General features: G+C 45.0%; 1 long non-coding RNA gene across 1 annotated transcript in view; it reads right to left on the bottom strand.

Annotated features, from left to right (window-relative positions):
* LOC146198513 (uncharacterized) overlaps positions 1-20,342 on the bottom strand; it is a 63,730-nt gene that overhangs the window by 12,649 nt on the left and 30,739 nt on the right. Inside the window, exon 2 of the long non-coding RNA XR_014704719.1 lies at positions 3,923-3,958. This is a non-coding gene — a long non-coding RNA (uncharacterized LOC146198513). The remainder of the gene's footprint in view (positions 1-3,922; positions 3,959-20,342) is intronic.

Here is a 20,342-nt window from a genome sequence, read left to right as displayed (position 1 = left end):
GGCACAACCGGTTTTAGAAATATTGTATTATTATGAGAATTATTATAGTTATCCGAATCATGTGGGGGGTTTTTAAGAGCGAGTTTATTAAAGAAGGTGTTAAACGCATCGGCCAGTTCTTTCCCAGATAAACATTTATCACCAAGCTTTAACGTACTAGGAGCAGCTTGTGGCGAGTCACGCCTAAGGAGAAAATTTAACCTGGGCCACAAAAAAGAGTGTGGCGGCCATTTTTAACTACAAAAAATATCGCGTAGTATTTCGCACATGCCAAACGTAGCTTTTTTTTTGTTAATCTATTCCTGCATTTTTTAAATGTGCTCAGATCCTCTGCTGAACGAGTGCTTAAAAAGATTTTCTATAACTTGTCTTTCATCTTTTCATTTTTAATTTTTTTCCACCTCATTAGCCTGCCGAATCCAGGTCTCTGCCTCATAACCTTAACTTGCACACGGGACTCTCTCTGTAAGAGAGAGGAACAACAAACAACCAAACATCAGATCCTTGCAACACTTCCCTTTGTAACATCGTGTCGCCTACGCGTTGGGACTGTGCACCTGGTCACCCCAACGCCACGGTTGACAACGCTAACTTGCGTTGTAGTTTCGCCGTATCCTATAAGTGACCGTAGTGTTAAACTAACATCGTGTGAAAAATCTGATATCTACTATCAGGAGAAAAAGAAATGCGAATAGGGAAAGCTTGGAAAAAAGTAAACCTCGGGAAATGTACCTGCCGTCATTACAGATAGGCGCGTTCGTCCAGTTTTCAGAAGTTTTGCTTCTGCTCTTCACGTTCGTTTTCTCATTAGGCAACTGGAGCGTCACATTCATTATTTTCAGCGCTGGCGATTCGCGCAGCGCGGTTCCGCTGGTGGCAGCGGCTGTGGTCAAGCGAGCGCTTTTAGTCATAGCCCGCTGCCAGCGACGCTTTGATTTTGCTTCCGTTATCATGCACCCGTCACCCACGCGGGCCGCAGCTGCTGTCGCCGTCTAAAACGCGCTGCGCGAGTCGCCATCTGAAAATAATGAATATGGTGCTCCAGTGGACAAACGAGAAAATGAACGTAAAAGAAAACAGAAGGAAAACTGCCGCAAACCGGACGAGCACACATACCTACCTCTGATGTCGGCAGACACATTGCCTGAGCCAGACCTTTTTTGCGCGCTCTCCGTTGTTCGCATTTCTCTTCATCGCGGTAGTACAAACCTCAGCATCCGAAAAGAACGACACTGTTCTAACGATTCTTGCTGGGAAATATTCTTATCTTCATCGCGCTCCTTCCGAACCCGCCTTTCACGCCCACTGAGCCCCATTTTTATTCAAGCATAAAATAGATAGAGAAGTGAATGAACCAGGATTTTCTTCTAAAAAATTTGCGTGTGCGTGCGTGCGTATGTATGTATGTATGTATGTATGTATGTATGTATGTATGTATGTATGTATGTATGTATGTATGTATGTATGTATGTATGTATGTTGGGTTGGGTTTGTGGGGTTTAACGTCCCAAAGCAACTCAGGCTATGAGAGACGCCGTAGTGGGGGACTCCGGAAATTTCGACCACCTAGGGTTCTTTAACGTGCACTGACATCGCACAGGACACGGGCGCCTTGCTTTTCGCCTCCATCGAAAAGCTGCCGCCGAGGCCGGGATTCGATCCCGCGTCCTTGGGAACAGTAGTCGAGCGCCGTAACCACTGCGCCACCCCGGCGGGGTGTATGTATGTATGTATGTATGTATGTATGTATGTATGTATGTATGTATGTATGTATGTATGTATGTATGTATGTATGTATGTATGTATGTATGTATGTATGTATGTATGTATGTATGTATGTATGTATGTATGTACGTACGTACGTACGTACGTATGTACGTATGTATGTATGTATGTACGTATGTACGTATGTATGTATGTATGTATGTATGTATGTATGTATGTATGTATGTATGTATGTATGTATGTATGTATGTATGTATGTATGTATGTATGTATGTATGTATGTATGTATGTATGTATGCATGTATGTATGTATGTATGTATGTATGTATGTATGTATGTATGTATGTATGTATGTATGTATGTATGTATGTATGTATGTATGTATGTATGTACGGGTGAGTGAATTCTGTTTTATTCTTTAGTTCTGATCTGGTCTTGAAAGCAAAGGGTCACAAAAGCATGTTGATTTTTAACAGTTCCTTTAGTAATCATAAATTGCTACCTTCTGGATAGCTCAGTGAATGCGAACATGCAAAACGGAAAACAAAAATTAATCACCTTCCTGAGGTGCCGCAGAGGAAGTCTCACGTTACGCACACTTTTTGCCCGCTGACACAAAACTAATTGGTAAGCATCACCAGTTCTAGCATTTCTTTGAAACTCCACTTGCAGCACACTGTCCTTTTTATGTATACGAAGGAAAACAACAAAGTGGCAGCTGTCATCAGCTGGGAAACGTTAAGGGCACAGCAACAACAAAGGGCTCGTTGATGTAAACGCGCAGTCTTTGCGCCTGCGTTCACATTAACTTGAATGAGGGAAAGAGTGGTGAAACCAGACAAGGATTGTCTCTACGCGTCTCATTCACCACCCGTTTGTCAAGGCAAGGGTGATTCTTCTACGTATATATTTTTTAACCTTGCACTTTGAACGTGCCTAAAAATTGGGGATTGCTTCCGAAACTGACCATTAACGTAGTGCGAATATGTTTTACAGGTCAGCTGAAGAAACTTTTTCCGCGACTGAAACCCCAACAGAGTCCAATCTCTGCACCTGGGCTATGTATGCCTTGAAATCCCCAAATCAGTAACGCAACCATCACGGCAAAGCATCCTTACATCACCCGTTCTGTTCTAAAACAGGCGAACAACGACAAGAGCTTTCTTAACCATATAACTATGCCACCAGGTAAACTTTGTTGCGTCGCAAACGCGCAGCTGCCGCGGCTGCTCTCCAGGACGACAAATGTTGGACTACCCCGAATGCGTAGAGTTGCCGGTGTTCGTACAAGGCCCGTTAGACTGCAATGATCCAGACACAGATGTTCTTGCGCCCTCCCCCTTTGTTTTGCGCCTTACCTCTTTCGCCTCCACGTAAATTAAAAAGCGAATAATCGACTACGTCAGAACGTGCGGAACTATGTCGCATTCCTTTCCTGCACCGCGGGAATTAAGCTATGACGCAATGACTGAATAGAAGAAGCGTTACTCAGCACTGGGATAAGGCGCATAACTTTTGGCTTGAAAGCGCTTCTAATCAGGCCTGTAAAGAGCCCATCGAAGTGCCCTGCTTATATACACTGTGTTAACCAGCCGAAGAATGCACAGCTGAAAGAGACGAGCACAATATTCGGATTCTTGTGACCTGCAATGCTATTATTTGCAGCATTCGGAGTATGCTCAGGCGTGGAACTTTTACGCCCCAAGGCCGCATCGGCTATTATGCACGCCGTATTTTCAGACATTTAGGGTTGTTTACTTTACCTTACTTTTCGCTTCCATTTAAATCAGCCGCTGGAGCCTGCGTCAACCCGCATCCTTCGCACTAGGCCACTGCAGTGGAACACATGCAGAAGAGGCAATAATATAGAGACCGCGATCGATATCGCCCTCTAGGCCTACTTGTCTCATCCCATTCAGCTGAGATCGCGTACCGGAAAGACTGGAGGCAGACAAACACACACACACACACACACACACACACACACACACACACACACACACACACACACACACACACACACACACACACACACACACACACACACACACACACACACACACACACACACACACACACACACACACACACACACACACACACACACACACACACACACACACACGCACACACATGCACGCGAATACACTTTTGCACTAAGGGCCAATATTGAGATGTTAAATTGACACGTACATACCTGCGATGAGGCGTCTTACCCTGACTGGTTCTGGACCTGAAAGAAAGAAATAAAACATTCGATATTTCGCGTCCAAATTTCAAAAACGAAAATGAGCGGGAAAGCATCAAGATTTTAGCAGCGGTGCGAGAGAACGATGAGCGAGTGACGGACGAGTGATGCAGAAACAGTTACGAAAGCCGTCTCGCAGCGCAAGTTAAGACAGAAGGTTCAATACACTTAGGAAAAATAATTTTTCCTTCTGAGTGAGGTGAAATGACCTGGCGGATACAATGTCCCCTCAGCTGGTACGTCATTATCTCATTCTTATAAGTTGCATCTTCCTCTTTTTGGTCAGACGAGTGAAAGAGGTGCATAACGGCTTTGATGTAACTGCTGAAATATTTATTGCTTCGTTTCCCTGCCGCGTCATCCGCTTACAGACATCGTTCAGTTATTGTCTGCAAAATAACAGCTTGTGGGGCTAGTTGGTGCTGAATAATACCCAGATAGTGGCGCAACAAACACAAACACATGCGAAGAGGCACAACACATGCGCACACTACCAACTGTATTATGGATCTGAACACACTTCCTCTTCACCACTCCTCTTCATCTACACTCAAGTGCAGCTTTTCATCATGCTCTTCTTTGTCAAGGAGATAGTTGCACTTTGGTTTCACTTTGGATAGTGGTGGTTGTTAGTGTGTCTGTGTGTCTGTGTGACTATGTGGTGGACCTTGTGACTGTCCAGCGTGGTAATAACTGCTGGGCAAAGCAGTGGTGTGTGGAGGTGGTGTACGTGAGTGTAGATTGGTGACTGCCATGCTTGGACGATGTTTATGTTCTGCAGGGAAGAAAGTGCAACTATCTCCTTGGCAAAGAAGAGGATGATGAGAAGCTGTACTTGAGTGTAGAAGAAGAGGAGTGGTGAAGAGGAAGTCTGTTCAGATCCATAATACAGTTGGTAGTGTGCGCGTGTGTTGTGTCTCTTCGCATGTGTTTGTGTTTGTTGCGCCACATTTCTGGGTATTATGGTCTGCACTTGACTGGAATGTTATTTACTTCCTTTCTTTCTTTTATTCTTTTGTTAGGGTTGATTGAAGAGCTTTTCTTTTTGCGGAACGCATTCGAGCACTAAAATCGAAATTTCATCTACTATTCAGCGTGAGGTGTGTTTCCTCCATAAAATCTTCACTCTTCACACTAATATCGAAGGCACTTGTAGTTATTCGTGCAAAAGAAAAATCTTTGTAGCCGCGAGGTGTTGAATGCAGACGTCGCAGCCTGTTTCTCAGAATCCCAGTATTTGACGAGGAGTATAGTTCGATGTTTGCTCAATGTGAAACAATAACTGAGTTCAAAGATAAGCTTGCCGAAGGAATTTTCTGCAAAGTAGGGCAACGCTTTCTACTGCTCGACGTCAACCTTCTCTGCATCCACAAAAAATGATAACTTGCAAGACGCTAAGCTCCAGCAAGCCTAATCTCTGGTAATAACTGTAGACAAAGAGGACGAAAGAACGGCGCAAATATATGCAACCCGTTTCCCACAACTGCTGTGGTGTCACCCGATCGATGCGTTATCGATCAAAATGCGAGTAGAAAGCGCGCTTTGATTCGGACCAGCCGTCCGTAACTATCGGGGAAACTTTCTGGGTGCTGTAGCTGGAACCTTGCACCTTCGTTCTTTGAGCCTTCTTGGTTGCAGGGCATTATCATTCACTATATTTTGAACTCAGTAAGGAGAGTCCTTGGTTTCTTCCTACAACTCAATTCCAGTCAATGAGTAGATCAATAGTTCAAGAAACTTTCTCAATCCTGAACAATAGGGGTTGCAACATTTGCAGCAAACGTTGCACCGATAAAAAAAGGGCTATACGCCGATGCTGAGCCATTACAAAGCCGAGCACTAGAGCAGACATAAACGGCCCCGGTCACCTATAATCTCTGCAGTTCATTTAAACAGCCATGCATGCAAAGAGTAGAGCTTTCATCACCTTGAACTGAGGCTGGTCCACGAACAATGCTCTAATTTTTTATCCGCCGCTCGAATTTGCATTTTTCAATGCATAATAAGGAAATAAAACAATAAAGACTATTCGCCAACCTGCGCAACGTTACTTGATTGTTTCCTTTAGCAGCGCGACGGTTTCTTATTTAGACTCTGCTTGAAGTATACTAAAGAAACAGAGGAAGGCAATGGTGAACCAATATACAAAATAAAGCAAACATACGGCCAGATCAATGAAAGATACAAGAACGGAAAGGGTATCCATAAATAGGATACAAAAATGACCTCACCGGAAGTTTTAATGAAAATAGAAATGTTCATAGATTATCAGCGAGATTCATGCGGTATACACGTCAGAGCGTTAAAGACCAGTAAAGCTATAGCCTTCTACAAGCATGCTCGTGACGTTTCTTGGCTGTGAGACTTGAAATGGTCGACGTCAGTTCTGCAGGACAGTTTTCGGCAACTTGGGGTTACAACGCTCTCGCATTTAAGGTGTGCTCGTATTTTTCCAGCCTGCGGGGAGTCATATGGTCGACGCCACCGAAAGAGATCTTTTCGACAGCGGGGCAGTAACGGACTCGCGGTGAAACAAACGTAAGTTTTTACTGAGCGGTTTTCTGTCTTTCAGGTCTGGCTTCGATATCCAGTTACAATCTTATCGTCGCAACTTACAGCATTCTTATTTTCGTTTTCAGATTGGTGCAATAAAAAAGCTAACTTCAGCACACTCTGGAGGTTAAAATACGGTGACAAGATATTCGAAAAGAAAAAAAGGAATAGACATCGACTATAAGGTCATTTTCAGCATGGCTGCCCGACGCACCCGGCGCCCGGCACGGATGTGTTTACTGCTGTGCATAGGACGGCTCGGCGAAGCGTTGAAGAGACTCGAAGACCATGAAAAAAACAGGAGGTGGGCTGTCAACTCGCTTCGACCCTCGGCCTCTATACAGACCGGAAGAGCCAGCGAGATATATAATTAGTGTTTACCATTGTGCCTGTGCACACTCACGGCGACAGCGTATAATTAAGATGTTACCTTCTACTCCCTAACCTACTTTCCCAAACAACTCAAAGAGCATTTGCGTTGTTTATTTATTCAACTTTAGGTCCCCTAATGTTCATGCAGATGTTTACAATATCTCTTGGTCGATGCATCTCCCGAATAGTAGTTCCCGAAGTTTAGAAGCTGTGTTTTGGGACATGCGTATTATTTACTTTATTGAAAACTGGGCGCGGTAAGATGGCGCACGGAACAATATCTTTACTGCTAAACCAAATATAACTAAGCGGACAAAAAAAGAATTGCACCAAACTTTTTTAGGTTGATCAAATGCGAAGTGTGTGCGCAGGGGCGTTCCGATTCATTTAGCTTTCGGCTCGAGGCTAGGGTTTAATGGTGAGGCTTCAGGGAAACATGGATGCCTAAGTAGTAGCGCACTATAGAACTTTTGGAGCTCTTAACGCAATGTGCGATAGCGGTGTGTCTGAATCCGCTGCGCGTGGATGGAAGTTAATGAATGTGAACAATGAAATGATGGTGAACGACGTGCACAGAACAGCTGGAGAATGACAGTCAAGCACTATAGGGTGATCGGCAGCAGCTATAAGTTTCACATCGAGACCGCCCGTGAAAGCGTTTTTGCACAGAAAGACATTTTTGTGTTCATGGTTGTCGCGTGTGTGATGTTCCAGAAACCAATGGGCACTGCTTCATTTATCACAGATGCAGCACTCTTCTGGAAAATATTGCAGCGCACATTAATGTTCTTTCTAACTGGTCTGAACAGTCTCTGGAAAGCGTGCACGACAAACCGACATCGCGAATATGTTGTATTTGCAAAAAACCGCTTGAGTAGAGTGATCGTTCATCTAAGAGAACTGTATGCCCAGACATAGTTCTAAACGACAGGACACTTCCTCTTTGTGACATGCGCTGCACTGGCGATTTTCTAAAGTGTTGTTGCCTAGTTGTGTCCTGTTCTGCACCGTTATGATTGTCGTCTTCATAGTTTATACAAAGTTCATGACTCTAGAACACTCCTTCATTGTAATAAATACTGTGTGCTGAAAAAAAAAAAAAAGTACAGACCTCTACTATGTTCCTTACTCGCTTCCCATAAGACATTCCTGTGATCGCATGTACTCTAAAATATTTTCATTTTCTGGGAAAGTCGATATCTCCTGTTGTTTTTTTTTGTTTTTTTTTTTTGCCCTCTGAAGTAGTGATCTCGCATAAAAAAAAAATATTCATATCTAACTTTATTGCGCGTGTGAACCGGATATGAATTTCAAGCAGCATGTAGCCCTAGATTCCGCTTTAATTGCTTCAGGACGAGACAAAAAAAAATCGACAGTTGGCTTTTTGACGCGCAGCGCAGCGCGTGCATATCTGACATCAGCCTCAACTAGAAAACAAACAAAAATTCAACTTTGAGAAAACTGCGCGAGTTCCAGAATATGATAGGCTCGCTTCTCAAAAAGCGAAAAAAGCTGATTTTAATTTAGATGGTTCCTCAAAACTGCTATGTAGTGAAATACGTCATCGGCCAAAGTGTTGTTCCGTCTCCTCTGCTCCAGCTTGCAGAGACACGCGAGTACCCTTCACCGACCGCTCGTCGTCAATGCTTTTCTGCGGAAGCATCGTGTGAAGAGAGCGATCGATACCAATCTTGTGTCTCCGCTTGCTTACCTTGACAGAGTACATACGCGCCAGTACAACATTCACTCTAGCTCCTCTTCTATTTATCTCGACGCTGAATATGCGCATGGGCTAGAAAAACAATGGAGCTGAAAACGGCTAGTGCAAGCTGCTCAGCTTCCAAGGGCGGATCTACGTACGTCGATTAACTTTTGGCGCGAATGAAAGCAGTTGCAAAGGCAGAAATAAAAAAAGATAGCATAGTCACTGCGAAACAGGTTTGTTTTCTAGAAACACTTGGACACTAAGCTTTTGTTTCCGTTTCCCAACTGTATATATAGCAGCGCTCCAGGAATTCTATCAATGTACATACCACAGCATTCCTTCTTATAAAACGAGAACAGCAGGAACACAAAAAACTGCAATAGGCGGCCAGAATCATAGTATATATAGACACCGAAGCATAATTTAATTATTCCTGCTATTATCGATGCATTTATATAACTGACACTGCTCCAGGCAAGGATCGAATTTGTTGTCCCTGTTGACGTTTCTATTATATTTATGAAATATGGCAACTCGTTACGCCTTAATTGCAGAATATTAATTTTTCTTATACGAAAATGCAACTTTAAGAAACAGCAGCTCGAGTGCGCTAATATTCGGCCCAGTAGTACAGTGGTGTGAGCCCAATGAAGAAAGGAAAGACACTATGAATGTCTGACCTCAACGGCTGAACAAAATGAGGAGCACTTTCATTTTGAACTAGGTATCTACCTAACATCTCTCTGGGGCATGCCTTGTGTCTCGCGGCTGAAGTTAAGGCTGCGTTTTTTTTTTTGTTTTTTTTTTTTTTTTTTTTGTGCATGCCAGAAGGGTGGCGAACTTTATTGGATATTCTTTATTCAATCAGCCACGCCAGTCGCCGTCCCATGCGGAGGTACTCCGCTCGCCTACTTCCTCGGCGCGCTGGGCCTTAGGCAAATTTCGGTCATGTGCCTGCGCAAGTGTGCAATATCCTACGGTCAATATATACTGAGCCCTCCTTACCTTTTCGTGTGCGTTCTATTGCTGTAGCCTTAATAATCCATTCGCTAAAAATTCCGTATTTGGCTTGTGGACGGTGGCAGTTTCGGCGATGGCGTTTGACATAGTAGTTGGCCGGTGACATTTCCGTGCGCTGACTGGTCGTTGGACAGTCGGGGGTTCCTCAATGACTAATCTTTTATTGGTGCCTCTATTATTTTACACATTCGCACTAAAACCTAGAGGTAAGATATCACATCATGTGAAAGACCACCCTACAGAGACTAAATGCCCGCTTTCACGAAGCTATACCGACGCGTATGCAATGACTATAGAGCTACATATCTAACAGGGGATCGAAAGGTCCTGGGTCACAATCACAATACACAAGGGTCACAATACCGACGGCGATGCCGACAAGGCCAGCGCCGGATTTTCTAGATAACGGAGCCTTTAACTATGACGCGTTTAAATACTAATCATTAGGCGGGTGGATAAGGTTGTCTACGCCAACGAAAATCCATGAGGGGAGCCGGCAAACGGGGGCCATTGTGCATAAAAGGCGGAACTTAAGTGTGGCCCCATTCCTTTCTCGAAACATTAACCTTTTCATTCAGCGCTTACCCCATCTGTCCTCAACAGAGGCATGGTCACTAGGGTCATCATAAGGAATTTAGGATTTGCAGCTGGACGGATTATAAGCCAGTAATGTAAATCATAAATAAAAGAAGGTGCAAAACTTGTCTGGAAGATCACTCTATTCTTTTTCACCGTAAACTGTCATGCATATAGATTCAGAAGGTCGAAAAGTGCTTATCTCTCTTCAGTTCAGTTCAGGCGTTCAGTCGTGTCCGACTCTTCGTGACCCTATGGACCATGTCACGCCACGCTTTCCGGTCTCTCACTATCTTCTTAACACCACATAACTTCAAAACTATGTGATATATCTCCTTGCAACATCGGACTTTCCGGTCGCTTCCCGACACATCCACAACTGAGCGTCCTTTTTGCTTTAGCCCAGCCGCTTCATTCGTCCTGGAGCTACTAGGAATCGCCCTTTGTTCATCCCCAGTAACATGTGGGACGCCTTAAAACCCGGGGGGCTCATCTTCCGGCGCCATATCAATAATCGTATTGTGACTGGCCATAGGGTTTTCTTGGCAGGAAATACTGGAGTGGGTTGCCATTACCTTCTCCGGTGAATCACAATTTGTCAGAACTCTCTGCCGTGACCTGTCTATCTTGGGTGGCCCTACACAGCAGAGCTCACGACTTCATCGAGTTTCGCAAGCCCCTCCGCCACGACAAGGCAGTGATGTTAGAGAGGCTCAGGCTAGCGTCACAGACTACTGAATTAACGACCGCTCACTGCTGCGTTGATACATCGCTGAGCAGTATATATATATTTTTTCTGTTGAGCATAATCTGAGAAAGTCTCCTCTTGGCGTGTGCAACTGAAGAGATTTTAAAGGTTTCAGGACAGAGAGGCTTAGCGCCGGAACACAGGACAGCGAACGAATCGGGCGACTGATAACTGCAAACTAAATGTTCTGCTCCAGATGCATACTGCCCAGCCAAGCTCTTTTTGTACCGCGACCTGCATGTCCGCATTACGCATCTAAGTCATACTGCTGCAGCAACTTGCTCGAAAGCACGCACTGGTCCGATTTAATAGAAGGGTGGCAAATTCACTTAACTTTGTTCTAACTACTGTAGCAACTAGCTCAAAAACACACTGATTAGATTTATTAGAAGGGTGGCAAATTAACTTGACTCTGTTTTAAACTCTGAGCCTTATTTGCATAAGTGAGATACGTGTTACCAGAAAAATACCTCTAAACCCCGCTAAGTTTCAGCGACTCGGTTTCCATAGAAGCGTCTCATGTATGTTGACTTCATTAGGCGTAGCTGCGAAATGTCACGCAGAGTGTGGTGGATTGGAAGTGTACACTATTTATAAAATTGAGTCTTGTTACCAGGGTGCTATAAACGGGATAATCTGTCATTAACTCAAGGCATACTTGGCATCTGAAAGACCTTTAGCAATGAAAGAAACCGGAAAATTATGCTTCTAAAATGGGATGCCTAGGCAGAACGCACACTAGTGACAGCACCTCACGTTCCCGTCGCCATACAAATTGCCCAAGGGCCCACCGCCGGCAGGGCTTCTCTCGCGTGAAAGGTCACGGCAGTGTTGAAAAGAAAAGCGCTACTTGCAGAGTAGCTGCCTGCCGTTCGATATATAGAACGCTCCGCTGGGCAAGGGATTGGCAAACGAAAATTTAGTGCATTACTTTCGCATCTCATTTGAGGGAAGAATTTTCACTGTTCAATATCAAAAGTAATTCAGTATATCCGAATTTGGTGTATGCGACAAGGAGGAGGAGGAAAAGTTTTGTTGTGTATTTTGTGTATTTTCCTTTTCTTCTTGAGCGGAATCCTCAGTCCAGGGCTCCATGTACTGCCACGAAGGGCTCCAGGCCCTCTAGCGCAGCTGTCGCAGGCTTTTTGCTGGTTGGTGCTCGTGAAAGCAGTTTCAGGGAAGCGCACAAGGGCTCTTAGTCTAGACTCCCGTTCGCCGCCGCTATATGTTGTCAGCTCGCTCGTGCAACCGGCGTTGGTCGGTAGGGTCCGTATTGGCCAAGGCATCTTCGCAAAAGGAGGGACTGAGGTGAAGCGCCACCCGGTGGCGTTGTGCAAGCCCTAACTGAACGGTACAGTGTACATAGTAGATTGGTGTTGCTGACAGCTGGGGCATTTCTGTGAGTAGCGAGTGAGGAAGAAGAAGTATTTCGGGTACAGGTTGGTAGACGTGTGATTTCGAAGTTGACGTCAGGCCAAGCTTCGGCCTTGGTGAGTGATGGATGAGGGGTTGGCAGTGTTCTCTATGTACAGTAATATTGCGTGATGTGGGTGTACAAGTACAGAGCTGCGCAGACACCCTTTGCATTTGCTCGCTCTCCAGCTTCCTTCCACAGCGTCCAGGAGGTAGCTGCTCGGGCGAGCACGTGCGCACTCTAGTTGCCGGGAAAGGAGGTGTGACCGGGGGTGTAAACGATGTGGCCGGTGGGGAATCTGTCGGGATATATTGGCGACAGCATGCATGCAGTCTACAAATAAAACGTATTTTTTTTTATGAAAGCGTGGCACGCAGCTTGTGGATCTGCCATTGTGTTCATCATATGTGTCCGTGTGTCATATGCAAGCTAGTGCTACCGCTATTACGGTCTCCTCAGCCGTCGTGCTCGAGCTCATACCTCGAAGGGAGCCTGGATTCCTGAGCCGCTGACACTCGTAACGGATAGCCTATGGATGGCGTCTGCTCCGGACGCGTATTTCGCAGCGTTGACGCATGGAACTTTTTTTTTTTTTTCAAGGGTGTATTGGCGCAGAAGTTCGTTGACTATGTCTGTCACTTGGCCAGCGTCTAGCTCGGGATGCATGTTCTTCGGAACTGGCACGATTCTTATTTTAGCGGCCTGATTTGTCTGGGCGAGATGGTCTGACAGTACTGAGATGATTCCTGTTTTCAGCCTCTCTCATATAACCTTGAGTAAAAAGACGTGCACCAGAGCGCTGTAATTAGGTCATCGATATCATTAACAGCATATATATTAGCGAAGCCAGGATTATTTCGTCTTTGCGATCTTGCTTTAAACTTCAGCCAAAACATATTGCTTATGGAGCAGATGCATCTACTGATAATTTTCCCTCTGTAGTGGCGCAGTGGTCAGAACGCTCGACTACTGCTCCCAAAGATGCGGGATCGAAAACCAGGCACGGCGGCTACGTTTCGACGGAGGCGAAACGAAGTGACGTCCGTGTGCTGTGCGACGTCACTGCACGTTAAAGATCCTCAGGTGGTCTAAATATCCGGAGCATTCCTCTACGGCGTCTCTCATAGCCTGAGTCCCTTTGGGACGTTAATCTCCATAAACCAAACCAACCAAACCAACCAAGCCCCTACTGATAATAAGGCTGTTATTTTATAGTTACTCCAAACCTCAACATTGCGCGGTCTATTTTTATATTATTTTTCCGCATGTTAAAAACGTATCCGTTACCTTGATGATTGTACAACGTTCACTCAAGAGATATATCCGAACCAATTTAATTTTAATGTTAAACAGCTATCACGCGAAACTTAATTAATGGTGCCACTAACTATTTAATGCCTAGCGCTTTAAGAACCAGTTCATATTCTTCGAAAGCTTCTCATGTATAAAAGGGACGACTTAGTGATCACTGACTAGCTTGAACACCTCACGTAGCATTAATATGCATAAACTGGACCATCACCTAAACTTTTCTCAGCACTATTTCTTACTTCCAGCATAAAAACAGCATTTCGTATGGAAGCACGGACCAAAACCTATGTATTTTTCTCCCTGGATCCATTGTTAAATTTAAATTTTACTTTCATTTGCAGTCACATTAGTTATCGCATGATTGCGTGCAGCAGCTTATAATATTGATACGTATAATATTGATTGTTAGATCGCTACAACGAATTGCAACACCAGGTTGTTTAGGAGTTTTACACGCAGTTGTATTCCTTTAATTCTCGCCAGTGACTTCTTGGCTATTCCATTCTCTCAAAAATGACTTGATCAAACGTAACCTTTTTATTACTGAACCTTTTCCTTTCCTCCATCTAACCAACTTCCTTGTAACTCGTTACCTCGATGCCACTAACAAATCTCAACTGCACATGTTTAGCTGCCACATTGATTTTCTTACTTTATTCAAGAAGAGGGCTTTGTCGTGCTGGTTGGTTCATATTCAAAGGAAGGGAGGAACAGTTCAAACGGACGGGATGTGTAGGAAGGCGAGACAGCCACATGAGCTGACACCAGCTCATGTGTCTGTCTCACCTTTCTACACGTCCCGTCCGTTTGAGCTGTTCCTTCCTTCCATTCTTCATAAATGTGAAACTGATTATGAAAAGGTGTCATAATCTTGTGCTATACATTTCTGGAATGGCGTATGCTTTTAAGCAGAATGCCTTTAATGGTTCATTTATTTACAATGCACGCAGCTGTTGCTGAGATGCACAACAGAAAACGCAACTAAAAGGCAGGCAAAGATAAACACCGTGTCAGCAGCGGAAACCAATCAGGTTGAAAGTCATTTTCATCATAAATGTCCTTCAGTTGCAGCATCATTCTGCTAAAATGGAGTCTTGGTGGAACAAGAGGTTCCGCGTTGCGATTCAACATGCGTGTCTTCCAAAAGCTATGAAGTACAATAAGGAAAAACATGTCATATGGTTCGTAATTAGATTTTGTAACAGCAAGATACCGCAAACTGTACGAATTTAGAACAAAGGCTTTCTTTAGAGTTCTTTGCAGCACATCCCAAAAACGAATTGCGTCTTCACAATTAATGAAACAGCGCTCAATTGTTTCAGGCACATCACACAGACGGCAGTTTACAGAAGATACAAAAATATTTTTCCTATGGAGCCATGTGTTAAAAGGTAGACCTTCGGTGTGTAATTTGAAGAAAAATGTTTTCGTGCAAGGAGAAATCTGCATTTTGCGCACCCTCCTTAACGCATCACGACCTTTAAGACCAAAGTACAAAGGACGACACAGTGGTGGCGGAAAAGCTTTGCTATCAATTCCTTGTATAGTCTCTTGCGCGAAATAGGAAATAAGTACTCCTGCGAGAATCGTGCTTTCAAAAACCTCCCCGAAGCATAAGCTTCCTGCATAAATCCTAGTAACTGTGGGCAACCAGTAAAATCTGAAGAAACCACTTCATGGTTTCAGGAAGCAAATTCATGAAATTAACTTGTAGGAATTATATAATAATCGGATGTGAACAATCGCGAAGAAGAAACGGGCGACTAACTGCCTTACATACAGATGCACTAAGCGGAGCCCCCCTGCACAAACAAGTCTGAATAGGTTGTCACGTCGAATCGGTTCAAAATTGGATGACCAAATAAACGTCGTAAATATTCAGTGGAAACGCTGGATGTAATGCCTAGCACAGTGGAGGACCTGAAGCACATAATAAATGTTTATCGCCAAAAACATGTTGCAGGCCTTAGCCCGACCGAATATTGAAAGCCGATAGGGGACAATGTATTAGCATAACGCTGGACGATTGGAATGCGCTCTTTCCAGTAATTTGCACTTAAATGCATGCAGTGGAACGCCCAGGTATTTAGGAGGCACACATGACCATTCAACTCCTGCATATAGGGGCGGTGTTAAGCCCCACGAACCAAACCAAAGGCCGGGACTCTTGGAGTGATTCACCTGAGCACCAGAAACAATGCCAAATTGTTCTATGCTGGATATAACTTTTTCGATGCTTGGTTTGTCAGTGCAGAAAAACGCAGTGCAGAAAAGCGCCCCGCCCCGCATTGTGAAATTCACATCCTAATTCTCCTTGTCTACCGTGAGGATGACAGTAGCGATGACGATGACAACGACGACAATGGTGGCATTAGCAATAATTATGACGGTGAATTTAGATGATAAGGAAAGCAAACGTGATGCACCGCGTGCGCCAGCAACGCTCAGGTTTTCGCATTTCTGCAGTGTAAATTTCACATGACTCTCGTGTTTGTTTTATTAAACTTAGTATCGTCCTTAGACATAATCACATGTGGCCTCAAGTTTACCTCTTTTGTATGCGTGCGAATGCTTTGATATATATCATTGCAATTAATCACATGCCTTCATAGTTATGCAGTTTTTATTGCGGTCAAGACATGTCGGAACAGACTGAACGTTTACTGATGTACGTTTTGCTCTTTTGTAGCGGCTAATCGATGCACGGCATCATCGGCAAATGTCGGTGTACGGAACGTGGCTGGTAGGCACTGCGCGTACGTATGTTCCCCTGTTTCGCAGTTCTTTTAAACGTCCGCCAATTGGTTGAAGTTCTGGTCGTAGTGGAGCCAGTGGGGCTGGCGCCTGTTTCTGAAAGACCGCTTTACTTTTGCCGTTGACTGACCGTCTGTGGTAGGCGCCTCCGCCACTATAAGTCGAAGACTGGGAATCTGCTCGTCGACGCGCTCGTGCTCACTTGTCCGACTCGTCACTTTCGGCGATGCTGCGCTCGAAGGGTTCCAGCGTCGCATTTAGGTGCCTTCTCATGATGCGGAGCAGAAAATCTTCGGCAAGCACACCTGGTATGAACGCGGTGCAACCGGCCCCACTACTCGCGCTTTGCGAGTCCCCTGCTTGTCACGAATCCTAACCACCTCACCTTTCCTGAGGCATGGTAGCGATTTAGCACCAGCATCCAGGAGCTTGCGCTTGAAGGCAATTAGTTTTCTTTTTTTATCGGCTGAAGTCAGGAATTAGTGTGCGCAGTGTTCTGCGTTGCAGGAGCTCATGCAATGAACGACCGTCCTCAAATGGAGTCAAACAGATGGAAAGCAGTCCCAGCCGAAAGCCCTGATGTGTCTCTTGCATTTTTTTTTTCAGGATTCGCTTTATAATTGGGACGCCGTTCTGCGCAAGTCTATTAGATTGTGGAAATCCAAGGCTTGAAGTAACGATGTTGGACTCGTTCAGTTCAGTTCAGTCGTGTCCGACTCTTCGTGCCTGGATGCAAAAATAGAAACCTTATGAGAAGAGAATTGGGGTCCGCTGTCGCTGCGAGCTTCCACTGGAATACCATAACGGGCAAAGATGGCTCTCAGCTTGTCAATAACAGTGCGAGCTGTGTTGTCGCAGTGCTGTTCAACTTCTGGGAAGTTGGAGAGGGCGTCGTACACGAACAGGTAAAAACTACCTTCGCGCCGGAAGATATCGACATTGACTCTGTACCAAGGGTAATGGGGTATTGACTGCACCAGGAACGACTTGCGTTATTGTTGGTACACGTATTTCTTGCAGACAGAGCAAATGTTTAGTATCCGCTCAATATCGGAGCTAGCTGAGTTCGGGCCAGCACATTAGCTGTCGAGGTCTCCCTTTACTATTCAAGCCCAAATGCTCATGTCGAAGTTGAAGCCTTTCTGTCCCCATGGACTTTCAACACAATTCCTTCAACGAGAGACAATTCTGCAACAAAAGACTTCATGCTGCCAACCAGGCCACCGCTATCCGTTATGTAACGTATAACTGGCTGTAAATCAGGATCCCTTGAAGTGGTCTCAACAAGTCGATTCATTGCTTTGCTGCTCACCAGATACGTAACCACGCCATCTGCATGCACCTCTACGTGATCTGGGAAGTCGGCGATGCCCACTGATTCCTTGCGCCACGACATTTCGGCCAGCAGCAACACCTTTCCTGGTACAAATTGTAAGGCATAATCGTACTTCAGCAAGCGAAAAAAAGAAACGTTGAAGCCTTGGTGGCATATCGCCAATTTTTTTCGCCGCAATCGCTATGACTGGGCGGTTGTCTGTTTTAATAATCATGATTCTTCCATAAACGAAGTGATGAAATGTTTTGCATCCAAATGTAATTCCCATGGCCTTTTTTCTATTTTAGAGTATTTATGTTAGTTTCTAGCATGACAATAGATGCGTAGGCGACCGGTCGCAATCTATTCCCGTGATGCTGCAAACGCCAAGCTCCTGGATAATTTTTTGATGCGTTCCAGTCGACCTTCATTTTTCTTAGCTGGATCAAAAGTTGCCAGCACAGGCTTGCTACTTAAAACACTACAAAGGGCGGCCCATTCAGTGGCATCCTCCTCTATCCACTGAAAGATTGTGTCCTTTTTGATAAAATCTCTCAACAACTTGGCCTTCTCAGCATGACGCGGAATATAATTTCCAAAGTAATTGGCCATCTCCAGCATCTCCAAGAGGCCATCTCCAGGCCTCATTCTGTCGGGTGCATCATTCCGCTAAATGATGGGCTAAAGGTAGGATTAGGCTTTATCCCGTGTTAGATGATGATGGCACGCAAGAATTCAACCTCCGTGCACGTGAACTTACATTTGTTTGCATTGAACGTCAGGCTAATTTCAGTGTTCCATGAAGGCACGCATCGTGTTCCTCCCGTGTTGCACCCTATCCAGAATGCCATCGACATATACGCGAATGCCTGGAGCTCGGTCAAATCTGTCTGTAAATATTTTTTGGAACACATCCAACGCTGAAGCAATCACAAACGGCAGCCTCAAGAAGCGATACGCCCGATAGGTGTTGCAAATGTGCAAATTTTTACTTGTCCTTTATTAAATGGAATCTGATGAAACCTTGAATTTTCATCGAGCTGGGAGAGGTACTTAGCGCCAGCGAGCTCTGCCTCAGTATCGTCACGCTTCGGCAACTGATAGTGCTCCCTCTTCAGGTACTGGTTAATATTTCTGGGATCATGCTGACCCTCAGTTTGCCATCTTTCTTCCTGACAATGTCCAGCGGACTCACTCTTTCTGTTGGCTCGTTAAGCCTTTGAATGATATGGGCTTTTTCCATGCGTTGCAGCACCTCTCGCAGAAGTACCTGCAACGCAAAGAGAACGCGTCGCACCGGCTGTATCACCGGAATGGCGTCTTTGTGCAGGACTATCCGGTATGGACGGCCTACACGGCCGGTACATTGAGAGCTGCGAAAATTCTCGCAATATTTTGTCAGAACGCACATCGTCAATGGCTTCGACTGAACGAGCTACCAGTCCGTGAATCAGTTGCCTGTAATCCAAGTAATGCCTGCTTGCTCTTCTTCCCCGTGAATAAGATGAAAGTATCTGGCTTGTCTTTTATGACCACTAGTAGGGTCGCCACTCCAAACTGTTTAATCACATCTCCACTGTACGACCGAAGAATGAAGGTGCTTGGCTGCAGGGATGTCTCTGCTTTACAATTACGAAAGACCGAATAAGGCAACAAATTTGCCTGAGACCCGGTGTCCACTTTGAAAACAACATTCTGATTGGCTACTTTGGCTGCAACCATCCAATCAGCTGTCCTTTCGACAGTGCAGACTCTGACATTAAGGATTTCGAAGTTGTGCTCCTCGTCAGCTACCGCACTGACCGCAGGCAAAATGAGTGGCCCTTTTGTACGGAAAACATGTCGTCCCAAACGGTTGACACTTGTTCCGCTCGTGCGTGTTCCGCTCGCAACAGAATTGTTGACGCTGTTTCACCGAGGCCACTTGCCTTTCAATTTGGCCCCAGGCCTCATTCTGTTGGGCTCACATATTTTAACAGTTTTTTACATATCTGTTCTGCCTTAAGCAGCGTAAGGTCTTTCACTCTAAGTATTTTCTCCCGGAGGTTCGGGTTATTTCTGCCGAACCCATTTGGTCCCGGATCATAAAGTCCCTCAACGATCCGAAATTACAACACCGGGCTTGTTTTCGAAGGTCGCACGCAAAATGGTCAAAGGGTCGCCTTCTGCCTGGATTCTTCCACGAAACAATCTCTGGCGAACTTCATTATGCTGCTCTTGACGGTCAACTTCAAACTTCTATACGACTGTTGCATAGTCGCTTTTGCCATCTTGCTCTGAAACATAGAAATTATTAAATACCTCAAGGGCCCCGTCCCCAGTAACCCTCAGCAGGAGAGTCGTCCTAGCCGCTTCGGTCCTTGATCCTTTGGTCAGCTCTGTGACATTCAGAAAGAGCTTGAACTTCTGTCTAAACAGTGTCCACTTCTTTGCTATGTTCTCAGACAGAGAAAGCTGGTCGGGCGGCTTGAGTAGCTTCATCCTTCCTAACGTTTAGCAGCGTCCCTTATTTCTTCTTTAAGGCACTGCTTCAAAGGCAACAGCCGGTCCAGTTCCGACACCATGTTACCGTCAAGACATTTCAGAACAGAATGAACGTTT

Source organism: Amblyomma maculatum, chromosome 2 (genome assembly GCF_055883805.1).
Source record: "Amblyomma maculatum isolate TAMU_Amacu chromosome 2, ASM5588380v1, whole genome shotgun sequence".
NCBI classification, from domain to species: Eukaryota; Metazoa; Arthropoda; class Arachnida; order Ixodida; family Ixodidae; genus Amblyomma; species Amblyomma maculatum.
The sequence above is the reverse complement of the archived record's forward strand: the minus strand, read 5'-3'. Positions and strand labels throughout refer to the sequence as shown.